At 36.6% G+C, this 25,295-nt stretch overlaps 1 long non-coding RNA gene across 1 annotated transcript in view; it reads left to right on the top strand.

The window, feature by feature from the left end:
- The first annotated feature begins 662 nt into the window (after nucleotides 1-662).
- Nucleotides 663-25,295, top strand: part of LOC141423468 (uncharacterized) — a 73,548-nt gene continuing 48,915 nt past the window's right edge. The window contains exons 1-6 of the long non-coding RNA XR_012448349.1: nucleotides 663-917; nucleotides 3,129-3,249; nucleotides 5,111-5,176; nucleotides 7,804-7,902; nucleotides 14,403-14,744; nucleotides 16,091-16,145. This is a non-coding gene — a long non-coding RNA (uncharacterized lncRNA). The remainder of the gene's footprint in view (nucleotides 918-3,128; nucleotides 3,250-5,110; nucleotides 5,177-7,803; nucleotides 7,903-14,402; nucleotides 14,745-16,090; nucleotides 16,146-25,295) is intronic.

Here is a 25,295-nt window from a genome sequence, read left to right as displayed (position 1 = left end):
GTTAGCACAAGAACGACTGAGAGAGTGGTCAGTGTTTGGAATCACACTGTATTGGAACCAGAGACTGATCAAATAAGAAGACTAACGATTGTGTCACAGTGAGCCATTAGTACTTGAGTGCTCATGTTCAGAAGCCTCTGTCATTTGGGGAAGGTACTATTGAGTGCCGCCAGTGGGAAGGCTGCAGTGAAGCTCTCAACTGTCTTTCTTCCACAGGGCCCAAATAAAAGCTCCTCCTAGTTTAAGTCATTGGTAATGTGCAAATAGATATTCTGAGAAGGCCAAGCTTTTTGTTGTTGTTATTATTTTGCTATTTTTATTGTTATTACTTTCCGGTTGTTTTGCTCTTAGAGACCAAGGGAAGAGGAGGCAGGAGAGGTCTACACTATTTGTGGGGTAAATGAGGGGATTCAGAACATGGGGTAGTGTAAAACAATGTCTGACTTAGTAGGTGGCTCAGGAAGGGGAACTGGTCTGCCCAGGCAAACTCCAAGGAGGTGATTTATTTTTTGGGCAGTACTGGTATGTGAGCTCTAGCCTGGCACTGCCAGCCCTTTTTGCTTTTGATATTTTTCAAGTAATGTCACTTTTATGTCTAGGCTAGCCTACACCTGGATCCTCCTGTTTATGCTTCCTGAGTAGCTGGGATGACAGGTATGTGCTATCATGCCCAGCTTGCTAACTTTTTGCCCTGGTTGCCCTCAAACCACAATCTTCCAGATCTCTGCCTCTCCAGTAGCTAGGATTACAAACATGAGCCACTGCATCCTTCTCCACAGAGGTGATTTTTAGAATGGATGATTAGCGATCATTTTTATGCTCTACCCTGTCATAGAACAATCACATTCCTTTGTCTATAACAGGGGCTTCCTTATAACACTCCTTCCAGAAGAGGTTCTGAGCTGGTGCAAAGTGGGGTATGTATCAAATTCTGGGGAAGGATATACTTTGGAAAAAAATCTTTAGACTACTCTTTTAATGAAATAGATAAGACTTATTTAATTATGGACATCATTTGCATAAGGCAGTTGATTTTTCCAAGATGGTTAAAGTTTGATTTCTTGTGGTTTTATTAACATTGGAAATGGGTAGTTTCTGAAGGACTGAAAAGTTTTTACTTAACTCAGTCCTCAAATACAGTTTGAAATAATTATACAGTTTGCTATAACTGAAAGAGATTTCTGTGGCTATCGGTAGTCTGCTTAGAAAGAATAGTAATGTCATAACTTATTCTTTTCCTAAGCTTGAGCTGAAAATTATACTAATATAAGCAAGATCAGTGAAAATGAAGAACAAAGACACATGGAAGAATTGGAGGTGTTGGGAAGAACATAAATTTGTGTAGAAATAAAGGAGTTAACAGAACATGGGCAGAGTTAGGAAAGGCTGTGAAAAGATGAACCATGGTATAAGAAGTCTATTGAGAGTATGTGAGTATGTAAGATGTGCTATGAGGTCTTGGTTTGCCCTCACTACCATTGTGGTTAGCCAGCCACCAACAGGTGTTTACTGAGCTCCTATTATGTGCCAGGCATTGTTCTGGTAGTACAGAAGTAAATGAGCCTGATGGAATTCCTGTCTTCAAGGAGTTAATGTTCTATTCTAGTAAGACTTCTCTTGTTCTTAAGTTTTAAATGTTTGTTTATGACAAAAAGGAGAAAAGGAGAGATGTTTCATGTTAAAAAATAACATGATTTGTCTTGGCAAAATATCCTCAAGGAGAGGTTACTATGATGAAAAAATTACTAAGTAGAATTTGCTCCATTTCCACCTTTTGGTCAGGTCATAGACATAAATTACAATTCTGTCCTTCATTTACCCTCACATAGCTTTCTACTTTCCTTTCCCATTCTGAACATGAAAGGAATGAGAAGGTTATTTGGAAGGTTATTGGTCTGAGGAGTTGTCCTGCTTTGATTACTGGGGAATCTTGAGTTTTATCTGTCCTTCAAGGCAGTAAACACACTACCAGGAGTCAATTGGTGAGCAGACCCAGAGATGAGAAGCTTATGGAAAATCAACTTCATGACTTGTTGCTCTAGAAAGAATAGGCTATGGGTGGAATTTAAATCCTACTTTAAATACATGGCTAGTGTCATTGACTAATTTCAATGAAACCAAAGTAATGCAGCCTCCTCCAGGGTGTTAGGGAGACTGTGTGGACTCACACAGTGAATGGAGGAATGCTGTTTGTGTTTTTTCTCAGATATCCATCTTGGAATCCAGCAGAATTTCTAGTGCTACATCCAGTCACAACTATGTTGTAAAGGTCATGTGTCACTGTGAACTCATTCCCAGATGTCTGGGAAAGTAAGAGCGTAGATCTGTGTGGGATTGGGTGGATGGAAGTACTATCACTTCTTAATACAGTGAAAGTCCTGCCCAGTGTCCTTGCTAGTTATCATGTTCCTAGGAGCTTGCTAGATGTGTAGAGTCTGAGGTTCCAGCATCTAGATCTAAGTTTGAGCACTGACCTAGGCAACGCATTTTTCTTCCTCAGCATTTTGCTGTCTCTCACTCCTGCTTGCCACCCATTCTTGGTAGGTTACCCTCAGGAACAGCATTGACAGAGGCCTGGGTGATGGGATGGACCACAAATATCCGTTTCTTCTCATCAAAAGTAGGACTTCAAACCCAGAAAAGTCTAAGTCATAGAAAATAAAGAAACAGTTTCATTTCAGATACATCTGTAGCCTTTGCTGGTTAAACGTTAGGAAGATCACAGAAAGCACCAGACGTTTTGGGGTGTGAATTTTGAATCTGTTCAGCTTGACATTTGTTTGGCTGCCATGACCTTCAATTTACTAAAATATGGAAACTTCATTATGGTGTTCTACCCATATAATGAAGAAAATGATGTTTGTCCTAGCTCCAGGCCTCTAAAGCAATGCTACACCTAACCACACATTCCTATATAGCACTTTACACACACAAAATAAACCAAGATATTGGTTCCATGCAAGTTAATATAAATGAAATTTCCCCTCTTATAAAACAGAAACAATATTGAGATGCTTTGATTATCACAGATCTCTTGAGTAGACATCAAAACTCAATTGCAGTTTTATCTAGCTAAAGGGATTTCCTTCTTGGTATACATTCCAACCTTAAATATTCCTGCCTTTCAGGTGGAAGGTAAAACCACCTTTACATTGGATTTTTCAGGAGAAATACGCCATGAGAGCAAACATAAACTGAAAAGCAAGAAAACGAGAGACAAAGAGAAAATGCCAGGAATGAAGAGTCCTGGTGAGTTCCAACCATGTGCAGCTTTGGTGGTAGTATGTAGCACAGACAAGTGATTTATTACAGAATGTTGTATAAAAAAGAGACTTTTATATGAGCAAGGTTGAGGCAGCTTACCCAGGTTTGCTTCAAACTATCCAGTCATATTAATATATTGCCTTCAGCCAATAAGACACACTTTGTGAAATGCTTTGCATTATTGTCCTCATTTCCTGTGTCTGTTAACCATACTGTCTCAAAGACTCAGCATTGGGACAGTAATTGAATAAGAATAATTAGAGTAGTTAAGAAGTAGGCTAGTGTGTAGAAGAATGAGACTTTGCTATATCTTGGTCTGTTCTGAGATCAGAGCATTTGGGATCCTCTCCAACCATATATACTTGGTCCTTTTTCAGACATAACTTTAGTATGTTTTGTGTGGACTTGAAGGCATATTTTTCATTCCTAGGTGTTTGGCTTCATTGAGAAATCAGTTGTGGAACCCAAATACCATAGAAACTGACCATTTTTGTACAAGAGTTAGTTTATCTTGTGATTGGGGCCAGAAGGAAAAAAAAAGCTAAAAAATGCCCCCAAATATTTGATTTAGCTGATTGTTAGTTTATTTAAATCAACTTGAATGCTTTGGATAAGCCTTATTTAAGCCCTAAAGGCAGCAAAACTCTATTAAATTATGTTTGATCTTACATGTGGCTTTCAGGGGACCACTCTCACAGTTCTGTAATCCTTCCAGAAACCTGAAGAATGAACATGACAGAAAAGAAATTTTATCTAGTTACAATCAAAACCCATGAGCCACATCAACTTATATATCTTTATTCAAGTTAATACCCTATAAATATCCTTGTGAAAGACTTTTAGAACTAAAGTTTGCCTTAATGATTTAGAGCAGTGAAGTTTTGGTACTCAATGCCCTCAAGATGATTTAACTACAGATAACTATGAGAATGTTACTTACTGTTGTTCATCAGAAAAACAACCTCTATCTCTTTTCTGTCTCTCCCCACCCTCAGAGATTAACTGAGGAAACATTTAAAAAGGTATTTAGTTTTGGTTAGGAAATAACATGACCAATCAAGTTTCAGTGGGTGATATATAATCATTAAAAGGTCAATTTGTTTGGGAAGCTGGGATTACCAACTCTGCTCTAGTGAAGAAAAAGTTGATATAATACTTAAGTAGCCATGATGGAGTTTGGATTAAGCTCTTAGCAGAAAAAAAAGGGATCAGAGTGAAACATCCCTGAGTTGGCAAGCCCCGTGAACCAGTGGTAGCAACTAGTTTTGGTTCTTTTTGTTTTGATGTAGGGAGTTAAAATACCAGCACAGTTCAGTGTAATTAGCCCCTTTCATCCTAAAGGCCTGTGAATTTATTAAAGAAAAAAGAATCCATTCCACCAGCCATTTTACATAACCCTACAGTTCTCAGAAATAAACCACAAGTTATCTCTGAAAACAGAATCAATTGGATTAGTTAATCCAGTTGACCACTTGAGGGAGGTGGTGGGTTATCTTGTCTACAAAAAAAAAAAAAGAGAAACCTCTTTCCTAATAATGTATAATTTTAAGAACTTTAAAAATCTCCTGTGACCTGTAGGTAAAAAATGATCACTGGAACCAAGACAACAACCTTTCCCGTACTTGGATCCAATTTCTCATTTTCCTATTAAAGTAAAGGGAATAAAAGAGATTTATAGAACATTTGTGATGGTCTCATTGATGGATTACTTTAAAAAAGAGAAAGGTAAAGCATGGGTAGTTTATTTTCACAAATCAGCTTTGGTTTCTTTCTATGAAATAAATGAACAAGAAGCCCATTAAAATGATTGTTACAATTCTTCTTTTTAACTGTTTACCCTATTAAGGTGACAATACTTGACAGCTTGATATATGAACAATGCATGCTTGGCGACATCAACATCAATTATCATGTGAGAATGTGATGATTCTTCAACCCTTCATCCACTCATCCAGGTTAAATGTAGAATTTGGAGAGAAATCAAAATTAAAGTTACTTTTACCTAGACGCCAACAGCTGTTTCTTCTTCTTTAATGATGGCTACAAAGTGAGCTGAGATGAAGGGTAAAATAGGTCAAGTGGGAACAAAGTCATTGTATTTCATCAGAGCCAAGAATATCATTATTTGTTGAAATGAGGAATGACATCATTAAAGTCAGCCCTAGAGCAAACACCAGTGGATCACTGACTTTTTTCTTTTCCAGGTGTCATAAAATATACATAAACTTGGGTTTATCCCTTTTAGACTGAATTGCAGCATTATAAATAAAAATTTTCAAAGGAGTTAATGTAAAACTATAATGAAAAGTCAATGTTTTATCAACTTAATGCAGATAAACAATAGAGACAGATAGTATCACAGTATTTATAATGAAAAACAGTAGTTCTATTATTTCCACCACTTGTCATCCCTCAGCACTTTTTATGCAGATGAGACCTCTTTCAATTTGTTTAGATTTTTCTTCTGGCACGAAGAAATGTTTAAGCATGTCTCCAAATCAAATATCTAAATAACATGTGTGTGCTTCTTTTCTTCTATATGTGTGATTAGCTTTAGATATTTATTTTCTATTACTTCCTTTTTTTCTTTTCTTTTCTTTTTTTTTTTTTGGTACTTGGGTTGAACTCAGGACCTTGTGCTAGCTAGACCACTTAAAGCCACTCTGCCATCCCTTTTTGTGTTGGTTATTTTTGAGATTAGGTCTCATTTTATGCCCAGGCCAGACTAGACTGTGATCATCCTATTTGTGCTTCTTCATGAAATGACAAGCACCCATGCCAGCCATTGGTTGAGATGGGGTCATGTGAACTTTTTTGTTCAGGCTGACCTGGATCCTCAGTTCTCCCAATCTCAGCCTCCTGAGTAACTAGGATTACAGGATTGAGCCAATATGCCCAGCATCATCTTTCTTATGACTATGTAAAATGCTGTACGCAATGGAGCTAAGCAAGATGCTTTGGCCTTTCTGATTTCCTCATGCAAATTGTATTTTTTATTAGTTTATGTACATACAACCTACTAGTGATTTAGTCTCCAAATCTAGAGACAAGTGTACAGTCCTTTCCAATACAAATATAATAAGTGGTCCACACCAGTTTCAATTTTTAGATAACCAGTCCCATTTCCCTCAGGCTCTCTGGCTGCCTCTTCTTGCAGGTCTTTCTGGATGTCTTCTGCTAAGCTTTGTTCTGGGCCTTCCCTTCATTATGAAATGTGGGGTTGTCTTTACCCTTTTCTGTCTTTGCTCTTGTTTACTGAATCACATACTTTTCTGGTTTATTCTATAATTGCTCTCTAAGAAAAGTTGAATGGGAAAAAATATCTTTTTTTCTACTCTTATACTTTATTAAGGTTTGGCCAGATATGGTACGTTGGATGGAAATTATTTTCCCTCAGAATTTTGAAGATGTCCCTTTTAGTTACTATGTTATTATGAAGTCTAATGCTATTTTAAATGCTAATCCTGCACAGGGGATATCTTTTTTTTTTTCCTTTGGATGCTTTTAGGATCTTCTCTTTATTTCTGGAGTTTTGAAATTTATCCTAAAATATGTCTTTTTCTCTATTATTTATTGTACTGGAGATTTAATGGAACTTTTCAGCTGAGAATACAATGCCCTTTGTGATTATTGTGTGTGTCATTTTCTTGTATTTGTTATTTGATAATTTCTTTCCTTCATTTTCTGTGTTCTTTTTTCTAGAAGATTCCATTATTTTGATAATAGATCTACTGAATTTTTCTCTAATATTTAAAATTTTTTTTATTCACACTGTTCCCCAAATCTTTTTATTCTGTTTTATTATGTTTTCAACTTCATTTTATATCTAACCTGTGGAACTAAAATAATTCCATTATTTTTTTAAATTTCAAATTCTCCTTTATGTCCTCACAATACATTGTCTACATTAAAAAATTTTTTTAAAATTTAAAAAATTAAAGAAAAGCCCTATGTAACATTCTTTTCTTGCTTCATCAGATGGATGAAGCCTAGTAAATATATTTATTACAGTTTTTTATTGTTGTTTTTTTGTTTTTTGAGGCAGTCTTGTTATGCTTCCCAAGCTGGCCTTGAGCTAGGATCCTCCTAACTCAGCCTTCCAAGTGCTAGAATTGCAAAGGAGCACCCCCATGCCTGACTTATTATATACAGTTTCTTTAAAGTTTTTATAGCAAACACTGGAAGCACCACCAGGTCCCTCTTAGAAGAAAAGAAAGATTTACAATTGTTACCCAGACTGCCTCCCTTTTGGCACAGTCCATATCTCAAGATTGTTCTCTGTAGACTAGCTTGGCATATGGCTGACCGGTTGGTATATCCTCTGAGACAGGCTTAAGCCTTGTTGGTTGACTTCTCTCTCCCTGTCCATCCTGCTTTTGTCTCTTCCAAGGGTGTGCCCTGAAAACATCTTGCACACTCAAGTCCATCTCAGTCTTTTCTCAGAGAATCAAAGCTGTGATTGTTTTCTTCTCCACAGAGCATATATATTAGTGTATATATCTTTTTCTAAGTTACATTTATTTTGCTTGTTTACTTTAGGTTCCAACTTCTATGCTAGGGACTTTCTATACTGATTTGAGAAGAAAGTTGCCCAGGAGCTTAAAGAATGTATGACACATGCTTCCTTAGGATCACCAGGTACAAAACGTGAGAAAATCAGCTGTCTCTTTGACCTCTGTAGCCCTTTTCTCCTGGCCTCTGACCATATCCTTCTTTCCCCTGCTTGGAAAGAATAAATTTGGGTAGTAGCTTTCTGGGGACCTTGCCAGGGGCAGGGGCTGGGAATTCTACTGATAGTATAAACATTTTAACTTAATAGTTTAGGTTTAAAAAAAAATAGTCTAGGTTTTTAGTGTGCAACCTCATCCCCAATTTCAGTTCTGCCTGGAAAATGTACTAAATGCTGTTTGGAATTAGTTTAGGAATTGTCTTTGCTCTTGTTTTCTATCAGGAAACACAGGGATAATCTCAGGGTATGTGGTGTTGGAAAGTAATTTTGGGCATCTAATTTTTCATCATACAAAAATTCAACCAATTCTTTTGTTGTCAGCTTCCCCACCCTTCAGAGCTGCAACTCTGATAATTGATCCTTTCTAGGGCTCTACGGTAGAAATTGTGTTGCTTTTTGTGGACTTGTGATCCCTTTTTGAATATGTGGAGCTCTCTCCTCTCAGCTAAATCAGTTCTGTGTGTCTATCAGTTTCCAAAATTTTTGTGATATTGTTTACTTTCTATGTTCTGCACCTCCATTCTCTTTGATTGTATGGGATCAGATTTTATATTAAAATTTCCTTATTGTCATTTAAGTGGAGTCTGAAAGAGAATGAACACACGCATGCTTTTCTGGGCTTCATTTGAGGCCCCCAGAATACCATGTCAACACCTGTGACAATTTTGATCCTGTCCTCTTTTAAAGACATTCTTTACTTGTCTTCCAGGACAGTGCATTTGCCTAGTTTATTCTCACAGACTAAATGCCAGATTTCATACCTTGCAAAGAATAACTGTAAGACAATTCACAAATAAAACTGAAATGCGTATTTGTTTAAAAAGATAACCATTTACACACATACACACAAAGCAAATCAAAACGGTTTGAAATTATTTATTTTCTGGAATATTACTATAAAATTCACTATAAAATATGAACAGAATTGAATTTTAATTATTATTCCTAATAACTGAGGAAAAACTTTTAAAACACACACATACACATTAAAATTAAGGCTTTTGCTGAGTTTCTTTTAGTTTGTAGACTACTTCCATTGTTTATAGAACTTTACCAAACAACTTTCTACAACAAAAATATCAACAGCATTTCTGTAAACTCTGTAATAAACTAGAATCAATACGCTTGAGTCATTAATAAAATTCAAACTTACTTTGTTTAATAGAATATACTATGTGGTGAAAGGATCGAAAGAAATGAAAGAAATTAGGAACAAGTATAATTTTATAGACAAAACTTAGAAATATTTCATTTGGTCCTTTTAAATAATCTGCAATGATAATCATTGTTTCCATAGCCTAACTTGTGTGAATAATGCTACAATAAAAGTGGGTGTGCAGGTGCCTTTGTTGTAACCTGACTTACATTCCTTTGAGTATATCCCTAGGAGTGGAATTGCCGGATCATATGTCAGTTCTAGTTTTAGTTTTGTGAGGAGCCCCAATACTGTTTTCCACTGTGGAAATTTACATCCCTACCAGTAGTGTAGGGGCCCCGTGTCCTCCCCAGCTCCAGCATCCTCACTACCGATTTTTGTTGTTTGTGTTCATGATGGTAGCAATTCTAACAGGGGTGAGGTAGAATCTTAAAGTGGTTTTGATTTGCATTTCCTTTAGGCCAGGGATGTTGAGCATCTCTTCCTGTGTTTTTAAACCATTTGAACTTCTTCCTCTGAAAAAGCTCTGCCCAGTTCTTTTGCCCATTTCTATATTTTTTTGGGAGTTAGTTTTTTGAGTTCCCTGTATATTCTGGTTATCAATCCCTTGTCAGATGTATAGCCGGCAAAGATCTCCCATTTTGTGGGCAGACTCTTCACTATAGGCACCATTTCTTTTGTTGTGCAGAAGCTTTTTAATTTCCTGTAGTCCCATTTGTTAATCCTTTCTCTTAGTTGCTGAGCCATTTGAGTTTTATTGAGAAAGTCATTGCTTATGCCTATTACTTCTAGTGTATTAATCTATTGTTAATATTTATTAAAATTTAAAACGTACACACAAGTACATTTTATACCACTCAACTCAGGATTAACTCCAGACAGGTAGATATTGAGTACAATGAGTAAAATAACTTTTCCTTAAAATCCACACCACAGCAATTGTTTTGACTAGCCAGGTAAGCATGACGTTACCTTCGTTCATTGGATAGTTTGTCACATTGATAGCATGGATGTATTTACCAAGACAAATGCAGTGTTAGAGTTATAAACCAAGCACTTCTTAAGTTACTTCCTTAACTGGTTAATATAGAAATCTGATACATCTGGGTCAGAGCTATAACCTATAGAAGTAATAGTGATGGAATATGTTTTTAACACCATTGCAAGATTAATGCTTTTCTATTTAACAATTACATACTCTTGCAGTTGTTAACAAGAAAGGAATGAGCCTGAGACAGGTGCTGATGCTCCAGTCATTGGCCACACAGTTTTATGGTTTACAAGTCCTGGGAATTGCTTGTCTTAATCTGCAGCTAAGGCTATGTCTCATTGTCTTTTCATGTAATAGAAACATGGTTTGGATGACAAAGCCCAGCTAATTACACAACTTAATTTAATAGTGTAAAGCATAAAGGGCATTCCCTTAGCAGTAAAATCTTTTGTTGGGAAATTTTTAAACAAATTATATTTTACTTTATGTTTTATTATTTACGTAATAAGTATTTACAAGAACACAATTTTCTCAAGGTTTAAACTGCTCATTGTTCCATAAATAGGACACACATTTAGAAAAATGGGCTTTTTTTGAGGAATATTTTAGTGATTACCTCTGGCTCAAGACATAAAACTCTTTTAGAGCTTGATGTTACCAGAATCTTGCTCTAGATTATTTTTGGAATCCTTTATGTAAGGTTAATATTAGAAATGTTTTCACCCCCCAAACTACTGCTTTGAATTAAGATTTTTGTGTCTGAGTGAAGTTTCCCTCTGGCTTAATGATGTGCTGGTAGAAATGTCACACTTAAATCCTCTATGTTTTTTTTCATAATCCCAAACCTTATAGGTGCAAGTACATGTGATGGCTGTTAGTCCTACTCCTGTTCTCATTTTTTAATTTCCCTGATGATATACTGGTATTGTCTCCTAGCATCTTCAGCTTGGTTACTTCCAATAGTGGAGAAATTTCTGTCTGATTTAGGAATCTTGGGTCTTGTTACCAGTTGTTTTAGTCTTAATATAGATTCTTACTTATTAAGGAGTTTGTGGGTTGGACCAAGGAGCAAGAAGACTACCTTAAAAGGTCAGGAATGTAAATTGCCCAAAGTGAACTCTGACCTTAAAGAGAAGGGCACTGTTTTTTTTGGTGGGATTGTGATTGCGGTAGTTTAATAGGAGAGATTGTCAGCCATGGATGGAAAGGGGGATGTTTCCCAATACTGGATTTGATGTCAGTATCCTGTGAATTTAAAGTGTTCTTAGATCTGGCCTATTTTCAGGAGAATTGAGACAATTGAAGTAGCTTACTGAGCTGAAGTTCTCATTACTCTTACTTTATTTCCTTCATAGATCTCTTTGTTTTAATGACTTTTTGTCAACATTTAAGGGGATGGAATACAGTTTGCTCAAAACACAGCAAGTCAGACAGCAGATACCTCAAGAGAGAACTCCTTTGAAAGAGAAGTTTAAAAGAAATTGTAGACTATATTAATGAATTTACAACCTGGTAGAAATAAGGAAGGAGACAACTAATTCATAAATAAAGTGCATAAAACATGAATGTTTTGTTACCTTACAGAATTAGGTACTGACATAAACTTTTGAATTTATCAAAGCAGCTACTATGAAAGAGAAGAAAACAATATGGCTTTTCAGGAGTGGGAGAAAGTTTTTGGGGAAGGGAGCTTTCTTTAGAGGTATAGATAGGTAGCTGCATCCTCCGATGACCCACAAACCCTCACAGGTTTCAGGGAGTTCGCCCATGAACTGAGGCTTGCCACCTTGGGTAGCATTTCTTCTTTACTCCCATTTCCTGTTTTCCTTTTCTTCAAGGATTTGGATTCTCCCTACTACTCAGGAGGATCTAGCACAGGATTGTTGTGCTTTGCATTTGGACTAATGGGGTTTGATTGCTGAAGACCTCAAAATTTTTTGAGCACACACATCCCCCCCGCCCATCTATTTTTTTCAAGACAGGTTCTTAGACTCCTGATCTTCTTGCCTCATCTCCAGGTGTTGGGTTACAGGCCTGTACTGCCATGCTTGGCTGAACATTTTCTTTTTCCATCTTCCTCATGGGGTCTGTGCTTGAGAGCAGCATGGCTACCTGAGGACAACCTCCTCTTACCCTCTGCCCCCTCCTCTCTGCAATATGGTCCCTTTCTGAGTATTAACCTTTTTCCTTTGAGCACTGTGTGCAACAACACCATAATACCTTTCCTCCTAATGTGAGATTATTGCCTTACTCCTGGCAAAGGTAGGCAGATAGCTTAGAAAATTCACTCTTACAGGAATCACTTTTAGATTTAGGATTCTGGTGGTGTCCTAAGCTAAAAACAACTTTGAGCAGGAAATGAATGGAATCATTGTTTGTCTTTTGACCCTCGGATCACCTTTGTTGTTTTGCAATCTCTGCTTAGTCACTAGGTATCAGCCTGGCTGCCCACTGAGAATGTCTTTATATTTTCTGTAATTAAAAAGCTAATTTCAGGGCTTGGGGTATAGCTCAGTGGCACATGCTTGGATAGCTAATTTCAGGTGCATTTCAAGTAGGGCTGTTACATTTCATGTAAGTGCGACTTCACCTGCCCCCTGTGGACAGGTGAGGTTTGTGACACTGGGAAGCTGGGGTAGCAAGTGAATTCACACTCTTTTCCCCAACACCCACACCCACATACCGCAGGGTTCTTGGATTAATTGATGACATTTCCTAATATAGCAGAAGTAAGAAGACTTATTTTGAAAATAGAATTAAGACTTTCCCTTTTTAGGAGCAAGCACCACTTTGGCAACACTGTCAGCCCTAAGCACATTAGTTCTTGTGGTCAAAACATTAACAGGGTACTTTGTTAACAAAACGTTCAGGTCATGATAAGGCCAACAAAGGAACTGTAGGACATTTTATGAGCTTTACAAACAGTGCTCCAAGGTCACAGGACTGAGAGTAAAACTTTTTCCTATAAACATGGCCTGGATGAGCCAGGGTGATAATTTTCAGGAGTGGGTAGAGGTGTTGGGGTGTTGCATTGACCAAATAAGCCACCTCATAAAAAGCAGGAAATGATTGGTTCTGCACAAAGTGCATGGCTCTCTGAAATGCTGGAGAGTGGAGATAGGCTCACTAATTAGTCTTCTTGGGCAGCTTCTGAAGGTGGGGCGTCCTTTAAAGAGGTCCCTGGGAGTGCTAAGTGCTGGGATGGAGGAGTTTATTGCTGTGCTCATAAACAAAGGGACTAGACAGGGAATTAAAAGGAGATCCTGTGATCTGCAGAGCACCTGCTGTGAGAACTCATCTTTAGGAAACCTTTCCTGACTCTAAACTTTGATTGTTTTCCTACTCTATCACTTCTGCATTTAAAACCAAGAATTCTAGATTAATGGTAGTGTGTTTCCATGGTGCTTTGTCTTTTTACTGCATGGGGGACAGAGGGGAAGAAGGGAAGGAAAGGAAAGGGATGATGTTTTCTGAGGCCAACAACTTGAGAGAGAGACACCATAGTCCTTGATGTAGACTCTCGCTGTAACTGTGCTGTTACACTGACCATGAAGCCTCTCTGGGATTCTGTTTTATCATCTGGAAAAGGAGGGAATTGGATGAGATATTACTTTGATCTTGAAAATCACTGATAATAATATCTTACATTTACTAGTGTCCTAACATATCTTATTTTGCTTTATAGTAATCCTTGAGATAGACATAACAGAAAACATGACCTCTGCTTTAAATAGGAGTAATATTAGATTCAGAGAAGTCAAGAGATAAACTTGAGTAACAGCTAATACACAGTTCAAACTGGGGTAAAAATCCAGGAGGCTTTCTCATTTCTAGTTCTTATATGCTCCTCTCAAAAATTGTATCAAATAATCTGTAGTTCTTTTTTTGAACTAAGTACTTCCAGGCAAGGAGGGGAACCATCTATTTTCTTTAGCTCACTGACTGGGTAAATAGCAGCTTACAGGACAGTAGGTGACAATGCTCTTACCTTCAAGTCCAGAGTTCATAATGATAGTGGTTATAATTGTTTGAACTTCTATATTGTGCCAAGATCATTACATATATTACCTTAATTATGCATTTGAAATAATTTTATTATTCATTTTAAAGATGAAAACTGCCTAGATGTTCTGAATAGCAACTCACACTGTCAATACAGTGGAGATGGGATAAGGACTGAGACTGACTTTTTTGTAGAATGGCAGAAATTTAAGCTTGACCTTTTTCTCTTTCTCTGTATCTTTCTCTTGCTATGGTTCCAGGTCAGAATTCAGACCCTTTCAGGCTTTCTGAATTGAAGGACAGCACCTGATTAAGGTGGTGGGCCCAGTGAGTGCTACAAGAAGATTCTGTGGGTTCCCACATGAAGGAATCCTGCACCTGGCTTTTTGGCAAGGTTGCTGTGAAGAGTTTCCCTAAAAGGAGAGGCTAGGAAGTTACTAGGCAGAAGTGGGACAGGAGGCTGCTTCACAAAGGAGTTCCCTGTCCCCAAACAGGACACAGGACAGCAGCCTGTTTGTGATTGAGCAGAATGGAGTGACAGACATCCCAGAGGCAATCTGCAAGGACTGATGATCAAGCGCTTCCTGCTTCTTTGATCCAGGGTATGATTGCCTAGAAGATGGTGGTTTGATTTGTGCTGCCAGCCTATACATTTTAAGTAGAGAAAAGTAACATGGAAATTAAGTCAATATTCAATGTCCTAAACTTTAGACATGTTGTGCTAAATTATGTGGTCTCTGGAATCAATTCTACATTGATGTTTTGGCTGAAGTTAGTCTCCATATCTTTTATTGTGTGTGTACATAAAGTGGGAGAGTTTTTTGAAAAGTGAGAAGCAGGAGAATAGAGGCCCTAGAGTAGTTGGGGGGAGGGTCCTAAGGGAGGGTGCTCCTAGTCTCCATATTGTTTAAACGAGTGTTGTAGATTTGATTTTCACTGTCTGCTTATTTCATTTAACTTGATTTAGGCTGTAAAGTTGTTTTTATAGTCTTATAAGAATTATCATTATAAAATACTTATACCTGGTTTTATGTTTGCATATATTGAAATAATATTAGATATATATAATATCCAGCTTGGGATTCCTTGAGATTATTCCTATTTCAGGGCTCACTGAAGTTTGAGGAATATTGTTTGAATTCAAAGGCATAATTTGTTTTTGCCTATTTTAATGGGTTTTCATCATGACCTTTTCATACATGTATATAATGTACTTTGATTATCTTTGCCTCTTGTTTCTCTCCCTGGTCCCCCTTCCACTAGTCTTCTTCCTCTTCCCAAATAATTCATCTTCTACTTTCATATTTAAAAAAAAAAATCTAGATTCTGCATATAAGAGAAAATATCATACTTGTCTTGTATTAGCTTGTTTTGCTTCACAAGATGATCTCAAGTTTCATTCATTTTCCTGCAAATGACATAATTTCATTTTTCTTTATAGCCAAATAAAACTCCATTGTGTACATATACCACGTTTTCTTTATCCATTCATCTGTTGATGGGCACCTAGGTTGATACCATGTCTCAACTATTATGAATTATGGCACAATAAACATGGGTGTGCAGGGATCTCTACTGCATGCTGACTTTTAGATTCCTTCAGGTATATACCCAGGAGTGGTATTTTTAGTTTTTCTGAGGAACCTCTATACTGACTTCCATAGTGGCTGGAATAATTTATAGTCCCACCAACAGTGTACAAAAGTTCCTCCCCTCCTTCAATCCACCTCAGGATCCTCACCAGCATTTCTTATTTGCGTTCTTAATGGCAACCATTCTGACAGGGGTAAGATAGAATCCAAATATACTTTTGATTTGCATGTCCCTGATGGCTACAAATGTTGAATGTTTTTTCATATATTTATCGGTCACTTATGATTCTTCTTTTGAGACTGTCTGTTCAATGCATTTATTAATTGTATTGTTCTTTTGGTGTTTAATGTTTTAGTTCTCTTTTCATCTGGCAGTACCGGGTTTTGAACTCAGGACCTCCTGCTTAATAGGTGAGTGCTCTACATCTTAAAAAATGCCTCCAGTCCTAGTTATTTTTCATATAGTTTCTCATGTTTTTGCTGGGACTATTCTCAGACTTCGACATTCTACCCATGTTTCCTGTATAACGAGGATTGCAGGAGCACATCACCACTGCCTGGCTTTTTAAGATGGGGTCTCATTAACTTTTTTGCCTGAGCTGGCCTTGAAACAGATACTTCAGATCTCTACCTTCCAAGTATCTGGGATTACAGATGTGAGCCACTACACATGGTGACTTTTTAGTTCTTTATATGTTCTGGATATTAATCTCCTATCAGATAAATAGCTACAAATGATTTTCTTCCATTCTGTAGGCTGACTCTTCACTTGTAATTATTTCCTTTGCTGTGCAGAAGCTTTTTAATTTGATGCAATCTGATTTGTCATTTCTTGCTATTATTTCCTGAGCTACTGGAATCCTGTCAAAAGCATGATTCTAATTGTAGCTATTGAAGGTCAAGAAGGAGGAGAAAACCTTCCAGGAGAACAAGGAAGTATTTTGGGCGGTTCTCAGGAAATAAGTCACCTTTCTTTCTCTAGTCAAAATGTCCTTCAGATAACTTAGGCTTACTCTGAAATATTTATTTGGTAATGATTATTTCTAAGTGAAGAGTACAGCCAGTGGACTGGTTAAGATAAGCTTTTATAGTCAGCAAGTTTATTTTTACTCCTATATCATCACAAATCTTTGTGTTCTTCATGCTCATTTTTGTGGATCCTTCACCTTCTGGAAAGATAATTAATGATCTGGTGAGAAGCTGACCCTCCTTTGCATGTCCTAGCTCTAGGCTACTCTTACCATACACCTAAAATAAAAATTGTATATCTGTTGAGCCTGTATAGTCTAAGGAGAGATCACATAGTTTCTCTTACTGATATGATTTTCTAATTAAAATTTTTTCCCTGTCATCAATACTTAATTTTCCTCTCTAATATTCTCCTCTTCTCTTTCTTATTGTTTCCCAGGGTAAAAGCTTAATGATAGAATAAATGAAGCCATATAGTTTAAGATAGTGGCTTTAGGATTTAGTTATCCCTTCATAATTACATATGCATTCAAAAAGATCCTTGTTAAGAAAATGCTTTAATCCCAAAGATTTACTTCAGTTGTTACATTTTGGATCCTGTGATTTTTCTAGTGAGATTGCAAGGGACTTTCCTAGCTTACCAGAGAATATGATGTAGCAGCTTTAATCTGGGGAAAAGCATCTCTGTTTTTGTTAGACTGATAAAGTCATACCTATCCTGGGCAAAGACTAACTGTAACTTTGTTCATTTCACCTAATATGATAAAATAGGTTTATTCCCCATTAAACTATAGAAGCCCATTGCATTAGGATCTGTAACTAAAACTTCAAAAACAATCAATTAGTTTAGTTGAATTCCTGGAAATGCAGACTATAGATGCAAGAAATGAGATATGAATTTAAAAATTACACCAGATAGTGAGTTTGGAAAAGGAAGCAATGAAATGCTTTTGAAACATCTTTCCACTCACTACCAAAGGTACTTTTAAACACTGACAAATTACAATTAACTATCACCTCAGAAAATGCCTATTGTAATGATATTGACTTAGAAGTTTCACCTATGTTGATTGCAAAATTATCTTTTTACTATCTATGAATCTTTCATACATGCAGTAGGGATTTGGGCAAATACCCTCCATAGATATTTGCAATTTTTAATCACTTTTTTCTTTGAAATTGTATTTGCTGACACATTTCCAAATTCTGCATTAGAATCTTTGAATGTCTCCCTCATGACTTTTAGTTTTCCGATTATAAGAGTTCATAAAGTGCTTAGTGAAATTGATGAAAAATAATTTCTATATAATAATGAACATAGAGTTTTTGAACCTGCTGAAATCACCATGTAAGGGGACTAAGGTAAAGAAAAATAAAGGGCATGAGCCAACTCAAGTTATGATACATGTATACATGGAAGTGTCATAAGGAAACTTCTTGTAGAGCTATCTTAGACAAACAAGGGGTGGAGTGGGTGGTAAGGGAGGGGGTGGGGGCAGGGGGGAGAAATGACCCAAGCCTTGTATGCACATATGAATAATAAAACAATAAAAAAAATGCCTTTTCTCAAAAATGAAGAACAGGAAGGTAAAACAGGTCCTGTTTGGGGGTTGGGACCAGGAGGAGGATATAAGGAAAGGGTGAAGGAGGGTGAATGTGATGGAAATATTATGTACTCATGTATGGAAGAAAATGGAAAAATGAGACCTGTTGAAACTATTTCAGAAATGGGAGGGAGAAGGGACAAAGGAGAATAATAGAAGGGTGAATTCAACTATGATATACTGTAAGAACTTTTGTAAATGTCACAATGTATCCCCAGTACAGCAATAATAATAATAATAAATAAATAAAAATTTAAAAAGTCTGACAATTTTCAGAGTTATGAAAGATGTGGAGTAACCAGAATCAGTTCACTGCTGTTGTGAAATTAGTTTCAATTTATGTCCATGCTAAATACTGTTCAAAATGATTTATGTGATAAAATTATTTCTGGAAAATGTTCATTCATTCATTCATGTATTTATCCAACAATTTTGTATCCTGAATTCATGATAGGTGAAACAAAGTTCATGCCTCCAAAGTACATGTAGACAAGTTTACAAACTAAAGCCTTGTTAAGTCAGCGATCACGTAGCTAGTTATCACAATTTCTTGGTGCTCTGACACATGTATTAATTTACAACCAATTTCAACATAAATCTGAGTGAGGGCTGATTCATTTTCTCACCAAGAAGTTTTTTTTTAAATTAAATCAGTGGTACCTTTTATAGTTGAGGAAATGCACTAAATAAATCTAGCTATTTTATTCAAATCAGCTAGCTGTGCTGTCTTGAAGAAGTTAATTTGAAATAGAACGAAAACAGGCAACAACGATCTCCTTTGATTAAAGAAAAAAAAAACCTATGAGATCTTAGGAGATTGATGGTCCTTACTCTGTATGTGTGTATATGGTAGGATGTATGTATGTATGTATATAGTTTTGGACCTCAGTATAGATCCCTTATTTACCAGTTGGCTGAGTGAAGTCTAATTGTTTCTCTTCTGTGGGTCTCAGTTTCCTTTTTAATAATCATGGCAGAATTAATGGAGAGTGGTGAGATTTATTGACTTTATTTAGAAGGTGTTCGGGGGGCACATTACAGATTGCAGGTGGTCACTAAATTGCAGCTCTTAGTGACTAAAAATTTCCTTCCAATTAGTGTGAGTCATAGCCAAGGTGAACTGAGTACAGGACCTTCAAGACTGAGTTTATTGACTACTTAGAGATAACTAGCTTGTCAATGGCACTTCAGCTACTGAAATGGAGGATGAATTCCAAGGAAAAACTTTTGCCACCTAATTAAGGTTCAAGTTGGGTTGGTTAGGGAAAGTAAGACCTAAAAAGTCTGGAACTCAGGGCCTTGCACTTACCAGGCAGTCACTGTGCTTGAGCCTTGCATCCAGCCCTTTTTGCTTTTGTTATTTTTCAAATAGGGTCTTGCTTTTATGTCAAGGCTGGCCTGGATTATGATCCTCCTATATGTGCTTCCCACATAGCTGGCGTGACAGGTGGCACACTTCACTTCCACACCCAGATTTTTACTGGGTGAGATGGGGATCTTGCAGACTTTACACCTGGCCCCTAGCCACAATCCTGATCTCTGCCTCCTGGTAGGTGGGATTACAAGTATGAGCCACTGCACCTGGCCTCAACCTTGTTTTACTAATTCTCTTTATAAAGAATAATATTAAATGGTATAAAGTCAAATCAGGTTAGCAATTTCAAAAGTGATTAAAAATATTAATAGATGATGGGGAAATATTGCAAATTTCCTAAATCTGCTAAGCCTGTCTGTGAGCTCTACTCTTCATGCTATATCATAGAGCTCATTAAAAGTATAAGGGTTAGGGAATTTTGTTTCTGTTTAAGACATGAATAAAGCCTCCTGGAATGCATGGGGAAAAAGATATACCTCCAAAAATGATCTTTTTGCAGGATACATTAATTTTATTTTTCACGATTATAATAAATAGACCATTAAACAATGTCTTTGGTATTTCCCAAATACCAAAGAGAGGAAGTCACATAGATTTGACCAATTTAGCCTCTTTCATTCAGTGTTATTTTTATATTCTGCAATGTCACAGAAGTATAAATGTACACCTGGGGAAACAAGCAATACTAGTAAATAGTATGATTGGCTTTGGATTTACATGCAGAAGACTTCTGGCTCTGTTCTGGCTCAGTTATGACCCTGTGATCATGCAAACAAATGCCTTAATTTTTTTAATCTTCATCTTTATAATAATATATACTAATGCCACATATGTTGCTTAATAACAAAAAATTTAGTTATGTACACACCACAGAGTGTACTTACACAAATAAAAGTGGCTGTAACATCACTAAGTGATACAAACTCATGGGATCACTGTCCTGTGTGTCCATCATTTGCTGAAATGCTATACCGTGCACAGATGCATAACTGTATATAATCTCTCTCTCTATATATAAATACATATATATGTGGTTATATTGCCTATATCTATATGTATGTATCTATATATATTTGTATACATGTATGTGTGTGTGTGTGTGTGTGTGTGTGTGTGTGTAGGATATATATATATATATATATATCCTACAGGGCTGTGGAGGGAGAATAGAGATTGGAGTTTCTTCTGAGATGTAAATTGTCTTGGTATGAAAAAGGCCTGAAAAGAGAGATTTTCCTGAGGAAGGAGACTCAATGATGTGGAGAAAGAGTGCAGAAGAAATCTGGTGCTATGTGAGAAATGAAACCAGGAAAGAGAGCAGGACTCTGGGAGCCTCGTGTGTGTCATTCATGGGATCATTCGCTTCTTTTTGAACAACCAGACTACAGGGCTTTGCCACATGCAAGGCATTTTGCTAGATACTGAATACAAAGATGGCTTGGACCTTTCTTTTAAGGAGCTCATAATACAGTGGGCGCAGACCAGCACTTTACAGTCTAGTGTGACAAGTGCATCAGAAGCACCAGGGCTGGAAGAGTTCTTAATTAAACTTAGGTGCCAAAGACAGACTCATCAATACTTGAAAGAAAGTGGGAGCTGCTTGGTGAAGAAAGGGGAGGCTATTTCAGGGAGAGGGAGCAGTATGTCAAAGGAATAAATGTGTGAAGCAGCATGGTCAGGAAATGGCAAAGCAAGTCACTTACTGATCTATTTGGAGTGGCAAAGCCTGTGGTCACACAACTAGCTCAATCTGCAGCTCTGCTTAGAGACAGTGCCTGTGTGACTGTGTGTGTGTGTGTGTGTGTGTGTGTGTGTGTGTGCATGTGCAATTTTAGAGCAAAAGAAAACTGAAGAAATAACAATGGAAAATGTCTCTCTGCCAACATTTCCCATTCAAAGGGTTTGAGAAACACATCAAATATGAATGAAGTTTTTTGAGAAAAGTGTCCCTAATTTTGAATGTAATTTGAGTCATTGGAACAATGGAGAATGTCAGTGCTCACTACTTTTAGGTTTGCCAGGAAAAGAAGGGGTCAGAAATCATTGGTCTTGATTTTTAAGAAGCTTGATTGAGACTTAAGTACAAAGTTGCTGCATTAAAACATTTAATAGATGGCTTTTTCATTGTGTTTGATTTCATGTTCATAAATGCTCATAAAATATATTTGTATTTTCTTTAGTTTCTTATGTGTATAATTGAGAACACCTTAAATCTTAAAGAAGATTTGGGTGGCTCTATTTTATAATCTTTGCTAATTTGCTGGGCAAAAAAATCTTACCGTTTTAAAAAAGTAAATCTGTAAGCATTCTAAGACATTATTCAAATTTGCTTTTATGTTTCCCAATTATATTTTATAGAAAAAAAGAAAATTGTTACTTAATTATTTCCCTGAGGGATAGGAAAAGGAGGTACCATGTAGCTGCACCAGGTTCTGAGGTTTCTGTTCCTTACAAAGTCAATAAATGTAAACACAGGTTTCACTTTGCATGTAATCCCTGTCATCTATTCTTTGAGTTTTATTTTGTTGGTAGGAAAGGCTGAAACACTTCTGGCCTAGTAATATAAGGCAACATATTGGACAGATTTGCAGGATAAGTGCAAATAAGGTAATTCAAGGGATAGTAATCCCACATTCCTGCTTGTCCCTCAAAACATTCACAACTTATTTTTAACTTTTGTGTTCTTGTACATCCTTCACTAGAGTCATTGATGGGATGTTAAAAATTATGCTTTTATATTTTTATGTGTTGTTTCTAGTCTTCCTTTTCATTTTGTATAACTGGGGATTAAACTCAGAATCTTGTACTCTACCACTTGAACCATGCCCCAAGTCCTTTGGCTATTTTGCTTTTAGTTTGACTTCCAGCTAGGGTCTCATACTAATTTTGGCTGGCCTCGAACTGTAATCTTCCTACCCTCACCTGTACAGCTGGACCCACAGGTGTGTGCCTGACTTTCAAATGTTTTCTTTTCCCTTTCTTCCTTTCTTCCTTCCTTCCTTCCTTCCTTCCTTCTTTCCTTTCTTTTCCCCCTCCTTCCCTCCCTCCCTCCCTCCTTACAAGGACTTTCTCCCTTCAGGGTTGATTGTCCCATTTTTATTGAGAAGGAAAAATAGAGTCTTACAGTGATTAAGAGAATAGCTCAAGATCATAAATGACACAGCCAGAGTTCAGCTCCTGGTCCACCTAGTCATTAAAATCAGTTTTATTTTCTCCCTGTTCTACATTGACTACACATTTATACAGTAGCATAGCTACATGTATACAGAAGCTGCCTGGGTTCAAATCTCAGTCCTAATACATACCTGCTGTGTGAACTTGAGTGAGACACTTGGCTTTTTTCGTGCTTCAATTTTATGGCATTAAATGAATTGATGTACATAAAGGCAGTGCTTTGCAAAGGAGGCACTTGGTAAAAAGATAGCTGTTCCTACTGTTTGTTTGCTTTGGTGCCTGATGTTAGGTGCTGTCTTTGCTGGCAGTTGAGACATGAGGATTAAAATCTTCCCTATCTTTCCCATTGTGCTCCTCTCTGTTTCACTGGGGCCATAAACTACTGCTCATTTGTATAGTAATTATTTATTTATAGAACCATCTTCTCTTGCACACTCAGTGAAGCTTTATCTTACATATTTCCTTGAAATATACATCCATTAAACCTCTCCCACAGCTCTTCTAATGAAGTATATACTTTTATACCTGAAAATGCTTATCTTATATCATACTTCTCTGAAACAAAAATACATTAAAATCTTTCAAATTAAAATTTTTGGTATCAAATTATAGTGGCACTAAATTTCCATTTTTTGATTTAAAATTGAGATTTAAAAATTTAAAAATAAATGTTTATAAATTTCTAGGTATTATATACTTGCAAGTATTTTCATTTACTTTGAAAAATTTTAGAGTCAACTTAAAAAAGTGAGAAATACAGTATTTCTCAAATTTGTTAATGAAATACACTTACCAAAAAATTTGAAGTTCACCACAGAAACTATTTTGAATTGAATTTTCTTGATGCCCAAAGCATGCATATATGTATGTGGGTATCTATTATCTGTCTGTTTATCTATCTGTATTTAATTTAATGCATTTAAAATTGGATGATCCTGGCTATCCCTCTGCAGTTGCTTGAGTTTTCTCCCTCCTCTGCATCACCAGCTTCTAGTGTTGTTGATATCTTTTGTTGGTTGCAATTTCTTTTCTTTTTTACGTTGTTTATTTGAATTTATACCTCAGGAAAGAAAAGACTTACTACAATTTGAATGGGATTTTAGGTTGGAATAAAGATAAGTGAATTTTTCTGTCTACCATATCCAATCCAGGGTCTGATAATCTCTTTATTAACTTAATCATATAATGGAATCATTTTCCCATATTGCTAAATATTCTTGATCATTACACATTTCAAAAGCTCCATAGTGATTTGACAAATTGATTTGACAGTTTTTAATGGCTTTCTCTTTCATATGAACATTTCAATTTCAATTGCTGTCGGTTCCTCTAAATAAGAATTGATCTTTTATTTTCCCTTTCTATTCCCATCATTCTGAGTGCTTTCAAAGGAAGTAACAAAGTTTAAGTCAATCTCCACAGCAAAAAAAAAGGTTACATAGTATTTTATTGACGGCAAATTCAATCCAGAAAGATTTCTATGTGTATCTCAGATTCTTTTATTCTTTATTTTCACTACATTAAATAAAGCAAAACTATTCCTCTTCTTCTCTTCCACTCAAATCAGCTTTGTTACATCACTGTCAAGATCACTAAGATATAGGAATGGAACAAGGACACAAATATGTGCGTTTTCCTATTTTAGCTGCTTTCCTTTGAGCTTTACCATTTTTGTGCTGATTGAGGTATCACATATCACAATCTTGCTCCCTAGTTGCCCTCAGCTCTCCCAAGGTGAAAGCCAGTAAAATCCAGGAGGCAATGAAGGACCAAAGGAAAACATGAGCACAAAGGACATATACCATCTAACAAAAGAGCCTCTCATAACAAGTCGACCTTTTCTTATCCAGGTGAGAAGAACTAATAAAAGCCCCTTATCAGTCAACTTGATCTGGTGTGGAAAAGAATGAATGTAGTCATTGAAACAACCTAATAAGGCAGAATAGACTTGGTGGGAACATTTTAGACATAGCTTACATTCTAGTCTTAACCTTTCAGGACACAGTCACTGCCCTTCTGTCAATTACTGCCATCCTTCATTGACAAGCCTGATAGCTTATAAGTTAGTACAGGAATCTTCCAGATGCATGGCAGAGAAGAGAAAAATAAACCTTTAATACTGGTGCGGTGGCAGAAACTTAGGCTTAGAAAAGGAGAAAACCATTGTAGGGAAAGAACAAGGCTGAGAGCTGCTTTCTATCAAACAAATTCGTCAGTATGTCCATTCTTGTAGGGAGTGCTTGCAAGGGGGTTCTTCATTCTTTTTTGAGATAATTTTTAAATGGGACTTCATGAAAGCTAAGAGAATTTGCTTTTTTCCCCCTACCTTTCTCCATTTTTGTATCTTGTTATCAGTTAAATCTCCCAATTGATTCCCACCTGAATCTGATCCTAGTTCCAGAAACACAAAGCCTGATTCTTTGTGTTCACTACACTCAT

Source organism: Castor canadensis, chromosome 1, assembly GCF_047511655.1.
Source record: "Castor canadensis chromosome 1, mCasCan1.hap1v2, whole genome shotgun sequence".
Taxonomy (NCBI): domain Eukaryota; kingdom Metazoa; phylum Chordata; class Mammalia; order Rodentia; family Castoridae; genus Castor; species Castor canadensis.
Note: the sequence above shows the minus strand (reverse complement) of the source record. Positions and strands in the feature narration are given on the sequence as shown.